Raw genomic sequence first — 20,595 nt, 5'->3', positions numbered from 1 at the left:
GTTTCATGGCACAGGAGGCACCTGGCGAGGGCTGGGCACGATTTAGCAGAGAGGGAGCAGCTTGTAGCAGCCGGGGTCCTGCTCCCCAGGCACCACGGCAGCCCTGGTGCTGCTCAGCACCCACGCAGCCAAGGGGGCCCTCTGCTCCGTGCCAAATTATTCCCTTCGCAGCCCTCCCCCTTCCCCTGCTGACCCCCAGAGGTTCACCAGCCCGGTGGGCAGCCTCCCTCCTGTAATTTGGGGGGCACAAAGCAAGGGGGTGCAGGGCAGGGTCCCGAGGCTCTGAGCTCCCCCATCCCCTCCTCCTTCCTTCCCCGAGAAGGCGGAGAGCGAGGAGGGAAGAGAAAAAGGGACAGGGGAAAAGAAAAAAAAAAAAAAAAAGTCGCAGCAAAACACATGAAAAGTAAATTGAATTATTTAAAACCATATGTTCCAAAAATGTGACAGAGCATAAAAGCCGTGCCGTGAGACTTCCGGAGGGGGTTATCCTGCACAGCAGGGTGGGAGGAGAGCTCGCCCCGGGGGAGGACGGTGCCACAGCAGCCAGCCAGGGACTTCCCTCTCCCAGGGAAGGTGGCAGGGAGCAGGGGGGGCTTCACGCCGCGTGCTGAGGGCTCCTGGCCCTGCCCCGCTGTCTCTGCAGTGCCAGGCTGCACCCAAACAGCTGTCACAAGTGCCCGCGACGTGGCAGCGAAATGAAAAACCGGCCCGAGGTCAGGCACGGGGAGCCGTGCACCCAGGAGCCCTGGCTCTGGCACGGTGTGTGACCCGCTCAGCCCCCCGGGGACACCCACAGAGGGTGGAAGTGACGGGGAGGTGGCTGGGGGAGCTCTGTGCTGCCCCGCTGCCTGTCCCTGTCCCAAGGGACCTTGCTGCCCGGTGCCAGCGCTGCGCCCAAGATAGCTGCAGGGTGCTGGCCGGGACCCAGAGCGGGCAGGAGCTGCTGGCACAGCCCTGGCGGGCGCATGGCCGTGGAGCAGAGGCAGCCCCCGAGGTTTTGAAGATGCACAACCAGCTGCCTCCTGCTCAAACCCCAGGGCTGGGCAGGCTGAGGGCAGGACTCGCAGCTCCCCAGCTCGGGATCCTTCTCCCGGCCGGGCACCCTCCGTCCTTGCCACCTTTCTCTTCCTTTTGTTCTCTCCTGCTTGCTCTTTCCATCCCGTCGTGCTCCTTTTTGCTCTCTCCCTTTTGTCCCCCCTTTCCCCAGCTCCTCCCGGGCTCTGCTCCCTCACCCCTGTGCACGGTCAATTCTTGGGTTGGAGTTTTTAATTGTTGTTTTTTTTTTTTTTTCCTTTTTTTTTTTTTTTTACTCCCCTTCTTTCGGCCGCAGCTTATCAATGATGCAAGAGGAATAACGCCAATTTACTTAGAATGTGTAATCCCCAAATCAGATTGGGGGATTGTATGAGGCAATATGACCTTGCATATGTCTCCATTAAAGCCAGCCAGGCCTCCTCTTGTATTCTGTGTTCCCAGTACATATTTAGACAGATAACGCTAATTGTACTTGACATGTCCTCTTAAGGATGGACTCTTCCCTCCCCCAGCTCTGCCTGCTTCCCAGCCTGACAATGCGCCAGAGCAGAGCCCTCTTGCTCGCAGCACGGCGCGGCACGGCACGGCACCCACGGGTGGGCACACACACGGTGTGGGTGCAAGGCCCCGGCTGCCCCGCGCTCTCCTCCCCACGTTGGTGAGGTGCAGGGCTGGGGGAGCGCCGCGGGGCATCGCTAATCCCCGATTACACGCTGCCCCGGGGACAATCTCGAATTCTGCAGGACATCCAGCAGCGCGCTGCCACCGCTGCCCCTGCCTCCTCGCCTCCTCCCCGACACCTGCTCCGGCTGCCCCCGAGCCACGGAGACCCCGCGGCTCCCTCCTGAGCTGGAAGGGGACAAACCCCACACGTCCCCACTGCCCTCTCCGCCAAAAAAAATGGGCTTCCCGGTGCTGGGATGGAGAGGAGCCGCTCGCCATCCCCGTCCCCGCAGCCTCCCCGTGCCCAGGGAAGGGTTCCCAGCCCGCACCTCGGCCCCGAGCTCTTGGGGTAAACGTTTACAGCCGGCCACTGGCCGCCGAGCCCAGCTCCAGCTCCTTGGGAGCACCATGAAGAAATCCAGACCTCGCTCAGCCCCGTGCCCGCCTCAGTGCAGCTGCCGTGGAGCGGCCGAGCAGGACGCAGGAGGAGCAGGAGGAGGAGGGAGCTTATTCCAGGGAAACCAACGGATCCAAACTCTTTGCCAAAGTGGGCTCCTTTTTCTTTTTTTTTTTTTTTTTCTTCTTTTCCCCTTGACACAACATCCTAATTCGACTTTTTCAGTATCTTTCCTTCAACAACCTTTTTTCTTTCCTCCCCTTCCTACCCGGCAACTGCGCATTTATTAATTCATGAGGCACTAATTAGTTCTTTGTTTAATTTTGTGTTAAACAGACTGACCGGAATGATAACGACTTGCAGCGTTGCATTACGGTCCCCAACCGCCCCTGTTTTCTGACAACAAGGGAGCGCAGTGAGACTGGCGTGATGAACCCCAATTCCCACTCCAGTTGCACTTCATTAAGTCAAAATGTGACAAGAAGCTTAGAGAGCAACTTTCAGATCGGATCGCACATAACAATTGGGCAGGAAACTTTCCGGGGGGGAAGCAGGAGCGGCGCTCGCAGCGCAGGCTGGCACCGTGCAATTCCCCCGCGCGCCCGCCTTAAAGGAGCCGGCTCGGCCGCGGGCGCTGGGGAGGAAGAGGAGAGGAAGGCTGAAGGCCGAGCGGGGAGTGGGGCAGGGCAGGGGGCAGAGCTGCTTTCTGCTGCCCTCGCTCGGATTTGGCACCAAGGGATGTGCCAGCGCGCCACGCGGGGTGATGCTGGTGCTCTGAGTGCGCCCTGACTCAGTTTCCCTCTGAACCAGTGGCACCAGTGGCACTACTGAGTATAAAAACTGTCCTCATCAGCCTCATACAGGCACCAAGCTCAGCAAACGCCGTGCAGGATGAGCTCCTCAGGCCTCGAGCTGCACCGAGTGCCACCCCGTTAGCAGGAGCTGTGGCAAAGCCTGGCCCGAGCCTCACCTGGCAGAGAGCGAGCAGGGCTCGCCCCTCGGCACTGGATAACACCTGGGTGACAGAGGGATGGCACGGAGCTGGGCTCATCGCCAGGCCCTGCTGCATCTGTCCTGGTCTCGTTGGCCCACGGCAGCTCCTCGAGCCCTTCTGGCTCACAGGAGTGCAGCCAAGTGCGGGCAGCTAGCGGGGAGTGGAAGGTCCTAAAGCTGCTCCCTGAGGGACAGGGTCAAGGGGTGGGAAGGGACAGGAAAGCCGACTTGCCAAGCACTCCGCACGTGGAAGCTTTGCAGCATTTCAAAACGCATCTCCTGCTACTGCAGGGACGGCAGCTGTGGAGATAAGCCAAGATCACACAGGAGTGAAATGAGCCAGGAGACCCCAAGCCTCTCCTAGCAGGTGCTCTGCACCCTCTGTCCCTCCCCCGGAGGAGTCAGACACATCCCTCGCCTTGCTCTGGAGAAGCCCAAAGCTCAGCTGAGGCCCAAAGCCTTGCCAAAGCCACGTGAGGGCCTCTTCAGGGCCACACCAGGGCTGGGGAGCGACACCTGGCCATGGGTGTGCAGAGCAGCACGTCCCGACACGGCCAGGGCAGGAGCGAGCCCTGGGACCGGCCCCCAAGGCAGGGGGGCCACGAGCACCAGTCCCTGCAGGCACCACCAGCACCTCCACCGGGGTGAGCTTCACACAGGGGGGTGTTTGGGGAAGGGGCCGGGCTGTCCCAACACAACTCCTGGCCTTACACTCGCAGCTGAGCACCAAGCGGGGCTGTGCCAGCGTGGGCCCTGGCCGGGCACGGATGCTGGGAGGAGCTCACGGCCTCCCTCGGGGGCACAGCAGAGCACAGGAACGTCCCCATGGTGGCCCCTGCATCCATCCAGTTGGGGCTGCCAGCAAAGTTTCGTGCTGAAGATGAGGGCAGTGGGCATCCCAAATAGGTCAGGGTCTGCCCGCTGCTCCCAAACTTGCTCACCGCCCCGGGCTCCATCCCAGTCCTCGTTCACCCCAGCTCTCCCCCAGGGTTACGGGCCCGCTGCCCCCCTTTCCCTTCCCTTCCCTTCCTTCCCCTCCATCTGGCTGGGAGCAGCCTGGGACCGAGCGCTCTTCCCAGCCCTGGGAGAACCCTGCCGTTCGCCTCTCATAAAGAAGAAAAATGGGAGCTATAAAAAAGGCAAAGAAAAGAAAAGCAAAGCGAAGGGAAATCACGGCGAAGGAAGAAAAGAGCAAAGCCCCCCCTTTGCCTTCCCACCCCTCCCCGTTACCTGCCTTTAGCACGGGGTGAAGCCGCCTGCTTGGTGGCTCCCCAGGCATGGGGGAACCCATCGCTGCCCCCCGCTGCCCTCATCCCACACCTGTTGAGCAGAGCCCAACACATCCCAACGGAGATGATGCAAAAAAGAAGAGGAGAACGGGTGCACGGGGAGGTGGAAAGGCACGGAGACCATGCTGGAGGAACCCCAACCTGGAGGAAACCCTATCCCAAAGCCAACCCCATCCCGGAGGAAACCCCGCAGCTTGTTGCTCTTGTTGCCTTTGGCCACCTCTGGATCCAGAGGGACAGGACACGGCAGCCCCGAGTGTCACCGCCGTGCTCCTGGCACCGCCAGCCCCGGGTGCGATGTGTGGAGCCCACCCCACCTCCTGCCCCCCACCTGCCCGCAGTCCCCAAACCTGGCACTCGGCAGCCTTGGGCCGGCTCCTGCTAATTTGCTGTCAGGCTGCCTAAGTAAACCAATTAAAACTAATCATTAATTACAAAAAAAGAGACAGAGAGAGAGAGAGAGAGAAAGACCGTGCGTAAATGGAGGACTGGAGAGGGCATGGGGGGGGGCTGGAGGGATTGGAGGGGAAACGGCGGCCAGGAGGGAGTGGGAGAAGAGAGTTTTGGGGACAAGAAGAGAGTTTTTGGAGCAAGGAGGGGTAAAGGAAGGGTTTTGATGCCCGGCTGGAGGCGGCAGAAGGGGACGGGGTGTCCCGGGGCGGGACGGGAGCGAAGGAAGCAGGGGGACGAGAGGGAGAAGCGACCGCGGGCTGGCGAGGCGCACGCGGCGCCCGGGATCTCCCGTCCCTCTCGGCGCAAACCGCCGGAGCCGGGGATGAAAAATGGGGCATTTGTGCAAAGCCCCTGATTATGCGGGTCTGGCGGGGGCCCTGGGGCACGGCCCGTCGCTCCCGCTGGCTCCCCGCGAGCTGCGGTGGCGGAGAAGAACCCCGGCAGCTGTCAGCCAGGCCCAGGCCCCCGCCGGCCCCCCCAAGGGCACGAGCGCTTCCCAGCGCCCCGGGTGCGGGGCCGAGGGCTCGGGGCCGGGGGGCGGTGGGGAGGTGGGGGCAGCGCCATGGAAACGGGGCCTTTCCTGGGGAAACGCGCTGCCGGCCCCCCCGGCCCCTGCGCCCCTTTTGAGGAGCTGTCAGGACCCTGAGTGAGTGTCACACGACCCAAGGACCAGGCGTGACCAAGCCTATTTTCTGCCTCGAATTTGATTGATTAAAAAACTTTTTAGGAAAACCATGTTAAAAGACAAAAAAAAAAAAAAAAAAAAAAAAAGAAAAGAAAAAGGAGGAAAGAAAAAAAAAAAATTGAACAGAAAGGGACAAGGGGGTGGGGGGAAAAGGGAAAGGCCTCTGCGCTGGGTTTCCCTGGCAATAGCACCAGGGGACAAGTGTCAGAGGCAGATAAACAGCATAACCAGGCCGAAAATAAAGGTCAAAGGAAGCATGAAACTTAACACAACAGTGATTAAGATAATGATGAAGCAGGGGACCCCAGGAAAAAAAAAAATCAGCCTGACACACAGAAACACGCCGATACGCGCCAGGCGCTGGCCCGGGAGACCTGGCCTGTGGGAAGGGGTGCGGGGGCTGGCGGGGCTCTTGGGGACCTGGATGGGGGTGAAAATGGGGAAAAATGGGGAAAAATGTCATGGGGGGGCTGTGATCTCCCCAAGGATGCTCACTGCAGGTGGAGCCTGCCCGAGGCCAGGTCCCTCTGGCAGCACCGCGCTGTCGCAGCCCAGCAGCGCCCGAATTTGCAATCAAATTCCTCAAAAGAGCTTCCCGAGGCTGGGAGCAGAGCCCGAGTGGGTGTGAGGCAGGGAGCAGGGCTGCTCTATGCTGGCTCGGGGTCTGGCTCCCTGCCCCTAGCACAAAAAGCCTCGGGGATGCCAGGAGGGCCGCTGGTCACAGCTCCCTGCCCGCCTCCGCCCCCTCGCCAAGGCAGAGAGAAGCCCAGAAGCAGCGAAGGGTTCGGAGAGCGAGGCCGGGAACGCCGCAGCCTTGGGCATTCCCTGCTCCGTCTCCAAACTTCTGGGATGAGCTCACGTTTCTGGAGCCCAGCTCGTGACTTGGGGTTGCCAGGACTGGCTGTGATACAGCTGCGAGGAACTGCTGCTGGTCACCAGCTTCCCCCACGCGCCCAGGGCTTTACAGCTTGTGCTGGGCACGAAGGGCTCCCCACCTCTCCTGCCCCACCTTCCCACCGGGGGTACCTCCCATCCCCTGCTGCGTGTCCCCACTTTGCCTTTTCTGGCTCGCCAGAGGAAATCCTGATGCAAGGAGGCTTCTTTACGGGTTCCTGGGGGCCGGGGCAGGCCATAATTGCACCCAGCCCCTCCAGCCAGAGGCACGGCCAGACTTTTTAAGCCAGACTTGAGTTGGAAACGTTCCTCCACATCAGGTTTGGGATGAGAGAGAGAAGAGAAGAAGTGTTTCCACGAGCAGGGCTGGGAAAGCACCATGCGGATGCCTACACCCCCCCACGGACACCCTTGATTTCGCTGCTTTCCACCCAACATATTCTGACGCAAAATTTCTACCGCGGTATTCCCGTGCCTCCCCTCCCTCCCCCCTCATTTATATGCATGGTCTTTTGTAAAGAACGATTCAATTAAAGCACGCCGCTCCTCGCCAGCAGCCCCTGAGCACCCAGAGGAACTCCCCAAAAGTGGGAGCGGGGCCAGGCGGGGCCCGAGCGCGCTCCCGGGGTGTGCACGAGGCCGGGGCGTCGCGGCCTCACACCTCGGGAGAAGCATCGCAGCCCCCAGTGTCAGCTCCAGCTATTAAAAAAAAAAAAAATCACCGCTCCGATCCCCGGCGTTATTGGCTAAAAATGTGATTTGAAAAATAATAATGGAAAGCAGGGCCTTTTTTAATTTCATTTTTGAGCCATTACAGTTCGTGTTTTCATTCTTTTTTTTTTTTTTTTTTCCTCCTTGGTAATCAGAAGAGCTAGAAATGCGATTAAAAAAAAAAAAAAAAAAAAAAAAAACACACACACAAACAAATAATGAAAGCTGAGATTCTCATTCGGCCTCCTGTGTCCAGAAACACAGACTTGGAGGGAAAACACCGAATGTCCTTAGGCGTAGGGTAAAATGAAGGGCTGGCAACGCTACGCTTCGCTTAATGCTTTTAGGAAGTGTACGGAAAGTCCGAGGTGCCGAAGATGCTCGGAAACATTTTCCTGGGTTCCCCTCCCTGCACATCCCACGGCGAGGGTCCAGCACCCGCAGCCCTGGCGAGGGAGGGGGTCCCGTGGCATTTGGGGCACGGAGCAGCGAGCCCCCCGCTCTGAGCGACCCGGAGGTTGCAGGCACAGGTGTGAGATTACGGCTCCGCGGCGAGACGAGCGCCTTTCTCAAAACCTTTTTTGCATTTGTCAAGGAAAATAATACTCTGCATTTCGAAAAGCTTTACGAGCGGGGAGCGCTTTCGCTTCCTAGCGCGCTTGTGCTGCTTTCTCTTGTTTGGAAAGAAAACACCGCCGCTCTGCAAACAAACACACGGGAGAAAGGAACGGGGCAGCTACAAAAAGAAGGAGCAGGAGTGAAGTGCAGCCCCAAGCCCAAGGGGCAGCCCCAGACCAGCACAGCAAGGACCCTCCCTGGCCTCTGCTCGCTGTCGGCAGCTCCCCAGGGGCACAGACCTGGCCCCCGGTGGGTCCGGGCACGCTGGCACCAGGCTCCCCGGGCTGTGAGCTCACAGGGAGCCCGCTGTGACACGTGTGTCCCCGCACACGCAGGGCCGAAGCACCGCGCACACCTCGCAGACGTGTGCGGAGCACACACAACTCCCTCGCCATGGCCGGGGAACTGTCAGGAGAACACAAGCAAAAGCTGCTTCTTGACAGCGAGTCATTTATATTTTAGCTTCGTTCCATTATCCTAACGAATCCTTCATCAGCAGATGCAATATTAACAGCAGAAAATCAGCTCATTACATCCGGGGGGATTTCATCAAGTTGACAATCATATATGCAGCTACCCGAGCCTGGAGAGGACACTGCTCTCGTTATTTAGTTAGCTCGGGCTCATCTCGGAGGCTTTTTCTCGCTTGCTTTTTGGGGGTGAGGGCCGATGGCTGGAGGGCACCACCCGAGCAGCTACCAGACTCTGCAGCTTTTCAGATGCTGGCCCACGGACAGAGGCCCTCAGATGGAAAGGCTCCAACCCAGCCACGGCAGCTGCGGCTGTTAAAGGGAAAAAAAAACCCAACTCGCACAACCTGCAACCTCCAGAGCCGTGAGGGCATTTCCCTAATTTCCCTGCGGAGTTCAGGCTCAGGGGGGTCTGCATCCTGTGCAGCCCCTGCCTCGTGCCCCTCAACACCAGGGGTGCCTGTCCTGGTTCCCCTGCTCCAGGCAGGACTCCCCCCGAGGAACAAGGTCCTCCTCCGACTGCTGCGTCCCCACGGGGATGGGATGAGTTCAAAGAGGCTGGCGTTTCGCGATGGACTTCCCAGGCAAGGAACAGAAGAGGCAGCCTGGATGATCCGAAGGGGAGGAGAAGGGAGTCAGAGGGAGCTAAAGGATGAGTCGAGCAGACTGTGGAGCTCTTTTCTCTCCTCCCTGCACTGAGCACCACAGCCGAGGACGCCAGAGCAGGCTGCCAGGACACCTTTAGACCGTGCCCTAGAACACAGCTGGGAAAAATCCACCTATTGTCTCGTGCAGCATCTAGCTGAAAACTTCTGACTCCTTCTTCTTCTCTCCCCTCCCTGTTTTTGCTTCAGAATCACAGAACTGGGCACGCACGTTTCAGAGCTACCCTGACTTTTGCTTCGCGTGCCCTGCACTGCACCAGGCCCCCCAGCAGCTCCCCGGGGGACTCCAGGGGGGTGCGGAGCTGCCAAGATCAGGGCAAGGCTGCAACGTGTGCTCCTCGGCGTCTGCACGGGTCGGGCTGCCCAACGCTGCCCGCAGGAGCAGCATCTCCTCCTGCAGCTCCGAGGGGCCTGGGCCGGGCGTTTTCCCTTTTCCCAGCAGGGCCTGGATTTCTGCACAGCAAGGAACATGTTCCCGGGACGTCAACTCCAATCTCTGCCGCGCTCTGACAGATTTAAGCTCCGGTTTGTTCGACAACATCCCAAAGTGTAAGAAACTGGGGGCAGACTCTCTAATCAGGCTGCAGGACAAAGGCCTGCTCTGACCCTGTCACTTCCACTTACTCCTGCTGTCTGTCTGCCTGCCCCCACCCTCTCGGCAGCCTCCCTGCCCACCCGCGCCCGCCCTCCCTCCCCACACACAGCTGGGCTAATCCTGCTCCTCCCGCGTCCAGCGCAAATCCTCCCCAGAGTAAACCAATCCTGGGAATTTTTATTAGATTATCAGCCTGCCAGCTCAGTGCTGGCTGGACTAATCCTAATCAGGACTGATTTCTATTAGCCGGCTTCGGGGAGGAGCTCTGCCGTCCCAGCACCCCAGCCCCACGGCCGGGGAGCCCGAGGCTGTTCCCCATTCTGCTCCCCGTTCTGTTCCCATTTTCCTTTTAGGAAGGAGCACATTTGGTCCAGGATCCCAGGCAGCAGTGAATGCAAAGTTTGCCCAGGGGCTGCGTGCCCGGAGTGGCTCTGGGCAGCCCCGAGGAGCACCCTCCCCGGCTCGATGCTGAGCTGTGTGGGCAGCCAGGGGTCCGAGCCCCTCGGTCCCCAGCTCCCGGCCAGCACGGGCTGCTCAGCGCTGCCCTGGCAGATGCTTTGTGGCAGGGCCACCAGCCTGCCGGGGAGCCACCCGAGATGATGGGCTGGTTTCAGACACGAGGCCAAGCGGCCGCTGCTCGAGTGACCGGGACAGTTCGCAGCGCCGGCTGAGTCAGCGAGGTCTCCATGCCCCATTACCCATGCCCAAAGCAATCTAACTCTCGCCTCCCTCCCCGTTTTATCACAGCAAACCCTCTCCCGGGTCTTTCCTTCCAAATCCCATCCCCAACCCTGGAACTGACCTGCCTGAAAATGTTTGCTCTGGACTGAGGCTGGCCAAAGCTTTGGCACCGCCTCAACGGGACCGGAGCGGAGCGGAGCGGCAGGAAGGGTGCTGAGCGGGGAGGGCTGCGTCCCTGCCTCTGTCCCCTGTCCCATCCACTGGCTCCGTGCTGAAAGCACAACTATTAACAGCAGCCCCCAGGGGACTCCAACGCACTGCTGAGAGCAGCCAGCTGCGCTGCAGCCGCCGCGGAGATCAGACACGGAGCACTCAGCAAAGCCTCTCTTCCCAAAAGTGATTTGGGATCTGAAAAACCTCCCGGAGAAGAGAGGTCATTTAAAACCTAATTGCTGCTAAGCCTCTTCGAAATGCGCCCGCTCGCCCTCACGCAGGCACAACCACGGCATCTCCATGCTGCCTTCCAAGGAGAACAAAGTGCCTGCGGGACCCACACTGCGCTGCCCGGGGACCGCGGCGCTCTCTGTGCTGCTCAGACGAGCGGGCTACAGGGCCAGAAATACACCAAACAGGGCTTGGAGCGAGCCAAAAGATGCCCTGGGCTGGGAGCATGGCTGAAAGTGCTTTGCACCTGAAAGTGCTTCACACGGGGCTGTAACCTGGGGCAGCTCCAGCCCTCTCCCCCCTCTCCAGCCAGGCTTACAGCTCGGGCTTGCTCTGGTAGGTGGCAAGGTTTCCTAAGAGAGAGTTAACGAGATCCGGCTGGAATCAGAGGCTGCAGCAGGCTTCCTGATGACAGAGAGAGAAATGGGGGACTTGGTCCAAACCCTCCAGAAACCACATCAAAAAGAGATGTGGGCGAGAGCCAAGAACAGATGATCCAACTGTGAACGGGCCCTGTGTGTGTGCGCGCCTGTGTGTGTGCGTGCGTGCAAGCCGAGGGGAGAGGAGGAATCAAAAGAAAGAGAGAAAGGAAAGAGGAGGAGTAAGAATGAACAGAAGGATGGAAAGAAAAGGTGTGGAGGCACGAGATCAGGAAGGGCCCCGAATTGTCCCAATGTGTGTGGCCTGCTCGCAGGCACGCGATGAACAACGAGACATGGTAACGATCTATAATGGATGTCATGTGCTAATGATAACCACGGAGCAGGAGAAACGCTGGGCCTGGCTCTGCCTCCTCTCCGCGTGCTGCAGGATGGGGCAGCCTTGGTTCAGCACAGCCGTGCACATCCCTCACCTCGGTGGATCCGTGGCCATGGGCAGTCCCCGCACGCTGCTCCTTGCTCCGCTGTGAGCCCGGCTGCTGCTCTGGAGCCCCTTCATGGGGCAAGGAGAAGGCAGCAGACATCCACAAGGGAGCTGCTGGAAGAGCTGGGGCTGGAGCCCATGGGGCTGGAGCCCCAGTGCTGGGATTTAACCTCCAGGTGAAGGCTTGGCCCTTCAGGAAGCAAAGCAGCACGAGCATTACACAATGCCACCAGGATGGGGCCATCCACCCCAGGCTCCTTGCTCAGCCTTGCCTTGGATGGAGGGATGGGGAAGGAATCCGAGGGCCTCAACATCCCAAGGCACGTGTGGTGTGCCAGCTGTTGGCCAAAGGGAGGATGCAGGAGATGGCTGGGTGACAGCAGGGACACAGGAAGATGGGATGGGAAATGGGAAGAGGGAAAACGAGCTGCCTGGATCCCCCACAAGAGCTCTGGTCTTGAGCAAGGACGCCCGCACAACCCCAGCCTCGCCGCCTGGCTGCAGGGAAGGTGCCCGGAGCCGGGCCATTCCCACGTGCAATCAGGGAAAGTTTAGACTTTCCTCCCCCCGCTCCCTCTTTTTTTTTTTTTTTTTTTTTTTTTCCTCCAATTTATCAGCAGATTGTGTGGAGCCGAGTGGCGCTCGCCTCACCCTGCTAAATAAAGCTTTGGTATTTCTGATAAAGCCATCAAATTCCTTATCACGCTGACACAAAGAGCATTTAAAGAGACACACACGCTCTCCAGCACCTTCCACGGCCCCGGCCCAGGCGCCTCCGGGTGCCCTTTGTGAGCAGGAAAGAGCAGGGGGGGCTGCTGCCAGCCCCCGGGTCCCCAGCACGGTGCCCATGCCACAGGGGTCCCTCTCGGTGCCTGGTGTCAGGGTGCGAGGCCGGGTCGGGTCCGGCTGCCCCAAACCCCAGGACAGCCTCGAGAGCAGCACATAAATAACACAGGCTGAGACGTGGCATCGATAGAAATGCCCTGCAACAAGAAGAGCATCGACGGCCGGAAAATCCTATCAGGAGGCCGGCAAAGCCGGGAGTCTGGAGGTGTTTTTAACCAGAGAAAGGGAGATGGGAGATCTGCACTGCCCCTCGGAAGGGCTTTTCCTCGTGCTGGCCAGGACGGGGTGTGAAAAGCCGGAGCCGTGCCGCAGCCTGGACTTTGGCCTTGCCTTTCCTCGCTGCTCCGGGCTGCAACCCGCCGCGGCCCCACTGCAGGCAGCCGGCGGAGCCCCTGACTCCCTCCCCGCAGCCCCAGCCCGCAGCCACGCTCTCTCCTCTTTGCCACGGCGCAGGCTGTTGTTTAACCTTCAAATTTATTATTTTTAATTATTTTGATTTATAAAAGCGTGCGGCAGTTAAAACCACATTAAATAAACTCGGCGTTACGGCGCTTAACAAACACACATAACTTTGGACTTCTGAGGACTCCATAAAATCATCAGCTGCCTGCAAGTCGCTGCCGTCGCTCGCCCGCACCCGCCCCGGCGCGCTCGATCCCGGCCAGGCTCCCCCAGCCCTTCGTGCCCACGTCCACGCACGCCTTGCCCCCAGTCTGAGCCCCCCTCGCTCCCCTCCTCTCCATCCGTGCTGCCCCAGCAGCTCTCCTTCCTTGGCTCCCTGCCCCTCTACATCCAAGTGCAGTTTTTCGGTGCTGAATTTGGGTGTTTTGAGATACCCCAGGGGGTATTTCAGCCTTGAACCTCCCCAAAGATGGCCCATCCCATTCAGAAGAGCTCGTGAGGTTTTGATACCCTGAATTTGAGCGGAGTTTGGTCTCTGCTGCCCGACCCAGGGCTCGTGCCCGGGTTCAAACCCAGCTCCGGGCGCCGCGGCGCCTCTCCCTGAACAGCAAACAAGCGTGGGGGAGGCGAAGGACAAGGAGCCATTAAAGAGAGGCAGGAGGAAAAGAACCAACAAAAAAAGTGAGGACACCGGCATGGCCACCTCCAGCAGGGATCCCCTTGGGAAATTAGCTCCCTTGGGACCTGCTCCAGCAGGATCGGGGGCTTGAACAGGGAACTCTGCCTCGCGGCCCCTCTCCCCACCTGCCGACGGATCCCGGGGACGCGGAGAGCTCGCAGCCGCCGCCTCCTCCCCTCCGTCCTCGCTCGGAGGAGCAATAAAACCTGCCAGTGCTTTCACATCCCAATCACCTGCTGTTCCGCAGCCTGGCAGGGCCATCCCGAGGAACGCGGTGGGTGGGCCTGGCGCACGCAGAAAGTTGAGGGAAGAGACTCTCGCTCCCCTGTTTCATTGGCATCTGCAGTAAAACATCGGTGATTTATACAGGAAGTAGGTGAAGAGCAATTATAATTGATTGGGAATCATTTCCTGATGGTGTCTGGGTGTGATTGATGGTGCCGGCCGACTGCTAAAGGACAGCAGGCGCTGAGGGGAGACGATCCGGAGCTCCTGTCCGCACACCACAGGAGCCCCGCTCGGAGCCGCGGCTCCCCCCACACCTCACCTCCCTCCCCAGCTCCCCGGCCCCGCTGCAGCTCCCGCCGCCCTCCTGCTGCCTTCCCCCCGGCCTCCTGAGCCCCCCAGGAGGATGTTTGGCCTTGGTGGGCTTGGCACGGCGCGAGATGGGGGTCCCCTGCCTCTGGTGGGAACTGCGAGGGAAAAACCTCCCCGTGCCGGCGTCCTGTCCGGGTGCAGTGCAGGACATTTGGCACCGCTGCAGCCACGCACCCTGACGGCCGTGCTGTCCCCTGGGTACTCCTGCACCACCCCGCTCACAAAATTCACAAAGAAAACCTTTGGTTAGGAGTCACAGCTGAGCACCCCGAGCGTTGAGCTGAGTTTCGCACTCCAGCAGATGCTCCAGAAACACCAGGAACCTCTCCAGGGATCTCCAAAAGGTGTTTGGAGGCTGCAGCGAGGGCACAGAGCTACAACGGGGAAACTCAGCCGCTGGGGATTAACGTGAACAACTCAAGTAGCCCCATCCTTGGTGGGGCCAAGGGGCTCAGCACTGCTCCCCTCCTGCTCCAAGCAGCTCACCGACCCACCTCGCTGTGCCAAATCCTGCCGCGGTCGGAGCTCGGGAGGAGGATTTTTAGGCTGGCAGCTGTGGGGTTCCCATCCCATTGACCATTTTCCCATTAACTCGTTTGTACCGAGCTGGAGGGCACCGCAGAGTGGGGCAGGGGGGGAGGACACCGTGCGCACCCCCTGCCCGCAGCTTGGGTTTCCCCCCCCCTGGGGAATGCCGGGGGCTGAGCCGAGGGATGCGGACGTGCTAAATATAAAGGCTGCAGGACAGAAGCGGGTCTGGGGGTTGTTGGTCACGGGGAGGGGTGGAGGTAAAGGTGGGGGCTGGGTGGCAAACCGCCTGCAGTCACAGGAGCCTGTCAATAAATTCTGCATTCGCTTTACTTTCCGACGGGGATTCATTCCCTAATATGGGGCTGGCAGCTTTCTGGGTTATTTCGAGTGTGTGTGATAAAGTTCCCTGGATGCTGATGGCTTCCTAGGATCAGCATTCTGAAAAAAAAAAAACAACAAAACAGCAGCAACGGGCCTCGATGTGTGGGGTGAGGAGAGGAACCCTGCCTAATTGCAGGCTTTCCTGCGACCCGGGGCAGGGCAGGGGCGTGAGGCACAGCCCTGCCAGCCGGGGCACGAGGTTTTATCCCGTGCCGAAGAGGGCTGCGGGCTCTGAGCCCCCCTGCACCCAGCGGGCACAAAGCAGCCCCTGCCCCGCAGAGACTGGGCCAAACAAAGGGAAACCGAGGCTCGGAGAGAGGATTTCATCTCACGATGCCCTGTCCAAGTCGCCTCTGAGGTGGGGTGGGTCGCGGCAGAGCCGAGGAGAGGACCCGGGTCCCCACGCCAGCCCCGAGCGCCCCGGGATGTCCCAACTTCCCCAGCTCCTGGCAGCTGCAGCAGACGCCCACAGAGACCTGCCCCTGGCGGGCTGATAAGGGAAACGATCTCGCATCTATTCCCAACTGATTTCCTTAAGCCTCCCCCGGCACCCCCGCACTGCGGGCTCCGGCTGCAGACGGCTCCGGAGGACTCGTCTAACCAGAGCCTCTGCTTCGCCCTCGCCCTCTCGGCTTCACGCGGGAGCTGTGTCTGCCATGTGGGGAAACTGCCCCGAGCCAACGAGGCCTCGGAGAGCTCTGCTCGAGCCCAGATACCCTACAGCAAGCCTGGCGCTCTGCCCAGCAGGCAGGTGGGCTTTCTGAACCAAATCTCCTCTTTTCCGAAGCACAGCAGTGGAAGTGCTCAGCGCTGACCCCAGCAGACGTCCTCAGGGGGATTTCTGCCACGGGTTAGTGTTAAAGGAAGCACCAAGCAAGGCGTTCTGCAAACAACGTGCCACGTCTGCAGACCTGGCTGGCCCTTGTCACCTCCTCCCTGCCCCAAGCCGGTGGCGTGGAGCTGCTCCTCCTCAGGGGATGTAGCAGTGAAACGGACCTGGGGAGGTCTCAGTGCTGCGAGGGCAGGAGGGGGCTCAGGGCATGCAGACACGAGGCTGCTCCCCCCGCCGCCCAGACCACGCTGCCGGTGGTTTCAGGGCAATCCGTTTTACCTGGAATTCGCAGCAGGCAGGGAGCGTGCTCGCGGTCCCGTACCGCAGCGCGGCGGACAAGCGGTGACTTGCTCACCTGCCTGAACACCAGCAGTTTCACGCGCACCTACCCTTGGATCCCATCGCAGCGCTAACCTCAGTGTCCTGGCCAAAATCCATCTCAAGCCACTGCATGCTGCCTACAGAAATTCCCCAGACGGTTTCAAAAGCAGAGGGTCAGGTTCCTTACATCCCGCCCTGGGCTGTTGGGCAGCGCTGCTGCCAAAACAAAGGAAAAAACTACTCCACGTCTGGGGTAGAAATGCACGAGTTCAAGAGTGAAGCCTCCTACCTACCTGGTGCAGCGCCGCCGACCTGCGCTGGCTGGGGGAGTTCTTTCCCTGCCTCAAATCCAGCCCGTGGCAGGGAAGAGCAGCCCCTGGAGGAACGCAGGGAGCTGGTGGACACCCCGGTGACCGCTGTGCCAGCCGGCAGCGGGGTGACACCGGCCCGAGGCCATGAAGATGTCCCTTGGTGGTCCCCAGGGGCAGGGTGCCTATCCCCAAGGCGAGCTGTGGCACCCCGGGGCTGCCACATCCTTATGGCACCGACAGCACCGGCAGCACAGGGACCCCATGGTGCCGAGGTGCCACGAGGCCGAGGTGCACTTGCGAAAGGAAAGAGCTGAGGAGAGCCCTGCAACCACCCAGCTGCGAGGCTGGGGAGAGTTGGCGAGGAAAGGCGTTATGGAAGCGTGTTTGTGGCTACCCACCATCCCCACGGCCCCACTGCGGAGGGGACGATGCTCTGCGAGCTGCTGGGAGCCCCGACATTTATTTATTTATATCGCTGCTGTCGCTTTGGGCGCCAGCTAGCTCTGGGCCACACGGGGTTAACCGCAGAAGCTGCTTTCTCTGCCTTCACTCTACCTCAATTTCCACTGCTCCCATCACCTTCCTCCCCCACCCCCTGATCTTATGAAAAAAACCCATCAAAATAACTATTTTATGTCTCCAAATATGCAGATCATTTTCTTTAATGAAAGATGCTTGACGTCTCCGATCCAATTAATATGCAAATGCAGGCGAGGATTTATTTGTGACATTCTGTCTGGGTGAGAGAAAACAAAAAAGGCCTGTTAACCAAAACACTAATTGCTGTGACTGATTGTCACATATCATCATTTTCATAGGATCTCCTCCATCCCTGGCTTGCAGGGAGCTGTGAACCAGGACTCGGAGACTCGCAGGCACCAAGGAGAAGCAGGGCAGCCAGATACCTGCCTGGCACGCACCGCTGCGCCGGGGCCCTTCCCGCTGTACGGGCAGCCCCCCCGGCACACCAGGCACTTTTGGGCAGCTTTTTGTGCCCCCCTCCTGGGCCAGGTGCTCCCGTGTCCCCCAGCCACCCGGGGATTTGCTGGTGTCACCCTTCTCTCCGTGTCTCCGCGCTGCCTCGTGCCTTCCCGGAGAGGTGCCCGCGGGAGATGCGCCTCGCTGGGACCTCGCCGCTGCCCAGCTCAGCATTTCTGCGCCACGTTTGCAGCTCCAAGATCTCGTTCTAAGTCAGCACTTCAACCGGGAAGTGATTTTGATCCAAAGACACCGAACCAAATGCCATCGGACCAGGGCAGAGCACGCCCAACCTTTCCCAGGTGCCCTTAACCCAACGACCTGTCTTTGCCTCGGCCGTACCCTGAGCACACCAAGCGCACGCGCTGCGCACAGCGGGCACCTCCTCTTTGCCCACCGGTGAGCACAAAGCACAGAAATGAGCAAGAGGGAGAAGATGGGAAAGGGCACAGCAAGTCAGCAAGGCCACGTCTAGGTGGCAGCTGGCTGGGGTAGTGTGGGCTGAGCAGCCGGGGCGCATCCCAAGGGGCCGCAGGGTCTAGAAACAGAGGTTCCCAGTGGATTATCTTGACACTTGTCCTAGGAAACCACCTGATGGAGAGCTGACTACTCGCACGTGGCCGGTTCCTCCTCCTCTCCCCAGCTACCACCTGCACTCGAAGCAAGGTTCGCCCGAGTGGCCGGCACTGGGGTCAGTGCTGGTGGCACCGAGGAGGCGAGCCCCGCTTCTGGGACTTCAGGGAGATCAGGTTTAGGCAAACACAAAGCACATACAAATCCTACTGTGAGTATTTTCCTGCCATTACCTCCCACGTAAGCAATTGCTGGAATTGCCACAGGGAGATTCTGTGATTATGAGCAGAAAGGGCATCAATCAGGCCAACTCTCTGTTCGGCTGCCTCCCATCCACTGAAGGCAGTCTGGGAACGTTTGATCTGGAAGTCAGAGCACAGGGCTGAGAGGCGGCTGCTCCAGCACCACTCCCTGCTCCGCCACAGGCTCCCCAACACCTGTAAATTATTCATTTAACTTTTCCTGTGCCTCGATTTCCCCTTTCGCTCCAAGAAAGCACTGACGCTCACTCGCCTCGCACGAAGCCTGAACTTTCACTGATCTTCTCAAGGGGATGAAGGGCGCTAGGTGGGAACCAAACGGCATCGGGACTGCCAGAGGACAGCTCGTCTCCCACGGCACCTCCCTCCACCAGGAGATCCTCAAATGTCCTGCTCATCTCCAGTAACTCGGGGTTCTTCCAACACCACCCACTCCCCAGCAGGACACAGGCACAGATCTGTGCACACCACGTGTCCCACTGAGCCTTCAGGGTCTTGGGATGGGTCTGCAGCAAAAGAAGGCAGATGCCTGACACCACCAAAACCCTGAAGAGAAATTGGGGGTTTAATGAAGTCACTGGAGTTCTGCCATCCACTCCAACAGAGATATACTTCGCGCTGATAAGGCAGGTTGGAGCTTTAACATGTTTTAGCTTATTAGTGCGAATCTGAGGAACTCTCTCGGGTTTAGCTTGACCAGCTAATACATATCGAAATTAATTTTTACCTTTTCTACACAAGACTTTTCATAAAGGTTAGCAAACAACTGCTTTACACAAATCCTTTCCTTTCTTCCTCGCGAAGAGAAGACCCAGGAGATGAACTCTGCAGAGACTAGGAAAACAATTTCTGCTTTAAACCACACATGCTTTGACATCTGGTTTAAAACCAACCCAGGCCAAAAGGGACTGCAAGTTACTACTCTGGTGGCTGCCCAGTGGTCTGTGTAAAATCCGGGAGTTGTTCTCCACATCTGCATCCATATCTACCCCTCAAACAGGTCAGAGCAGCTGCGTAAGGCGTGCGAAGCAATCTCAGAGAAAATACAAATCTACGATGGGACTGATAAAAATTTCCCAGCGCAGGCAAGAACGGGAGATGGACAGAGCCAGGTATTCAGGCCTGAAGCAGGAAAACCTACAGATGCAGATGAGGCGCAACGTGCTCGAGGACTTCCTGCACCTCCAGATTCCTCGCCGGAGCAGAAGCGGGGACATCGCCCTCAGAAGGGCTCGTGGCCCTCCGTGTAACTCGGTGACACATTTCCTGATAAAGCCGACTTCCAGAGGATCTGGCTCGCAGACAGTGGAGGCAGGAGAGTCAGCTCCGGGCTGAGCACCCTTGCAAGGCAGGGACGCACAAAAAGCAACTCGTCAGCACGCCCGTCCTTTCAGCAGCCCTGGATCGCTCCCAAATGGGATGTCTGCTGCACCCCGCCACCCAGCTCTGGGATAAGGCGGCTCTCAACTGGAAGAGGAAAGGGCCCCTGAAGAGATGCCTGAGGGATTTGGTGGGCTGGGAACCCGGAAACCGTCTGGGATGTGGGTGGAGAGATCGGCGCTGAATAGCAGAGCCGTGACACACACACTTTCCATTCATCAAACTCCGGGGAGAAGGAAAAAGCTGTTATTTACCCCGCGCACATGGGGAACTGAGGCACGGAGAGCACCTGGGGAGCCCACGCCAGGGCACAGCCGGCCCGGCCGCCAGGACCCCCACTCATCCATCCCCTGCTCCTCACACCCACGCCTCCGCCACGCCGATGGGAAACCGAGGCACAAAGGGGCGAGCGCCTTGCTTGATCAACAGCAAACTTGGCACGGGGAGCTGGGACAGGTCTCAGATCTCCTGAGCCCCAAGATAACGCCCTAACAGCCTCCGCTTGTCGGAAAAGGTTCCCAGCTCCGTGATCGAGCTCCTTCCCTCTCCCTCCCCAAGAGCTTAAGGAAAAGCAGTGCAGAACCCAACGGTGGAGCAGTTTGGAGAGCTGCAGGGGGGCACTGGGCACACGGAGCTGGATAAATCCCCCGAAACCCCACCAAGTGCACACCCACAGCGTGCACAGCGCTCCCCTGATCCTGCTGTAGGTGGAAGGAGACCGTGGGGAGGGACAGAGCCACGCGTGCCCTTGCCCTGTGGGTGCAGGAGACGAGAGAGGCTCTGCCACCGCGCACCACGGCGCTTCCCAGCCCGTGCCATGCAGGTGGCCGGCACAGGCAACCCCACGGCCCCCTCTGAGCCCAAGGAGCTCCAAAAGGATCCTCCCGGCACCGCTGGTGCTCCTCTGCCAGAACCAGGAGGTGGCTGAGCCCCACCTGGGGCCTGCTGCCAGCAAGGTGGCACAAGGGCCGTGTCCCAGCAGGGGCCGGGAGACGCCGCGGCAGTGGCATGGGAGAGGAGAGGAGCGAGGGCTGGTAAACAACCCCC

General features: G+C 59.5%; 1 protein-coding gene across 5 annotated transcripts in view; it reads right to left on the bottom strand.

Moving 5' to 3' along the window:
• Positions 1 to 20,595, bottom strand: part of CASZ1 (castor zinc finger 1) — a 204,861-nt gene that overhangs the window by 94,885 nt on the left and 89,381 nt on the right. The window lies entirely within an intron of this gene.

This window comes from Netta rufina (assembly GCF_964035555.1).
Source record: "Netta rufina genome assembly, chromosome: 22".
NCBI lineage: Eukaryota > Metazoa > Chordata > Aves > Anseriformes > Anatidae > Netta > Netta rufina.
Note: the sequence above shows the minus strand (reverse complement) of the source record. Positions and strands in the feature narration are given on the sequence as shown.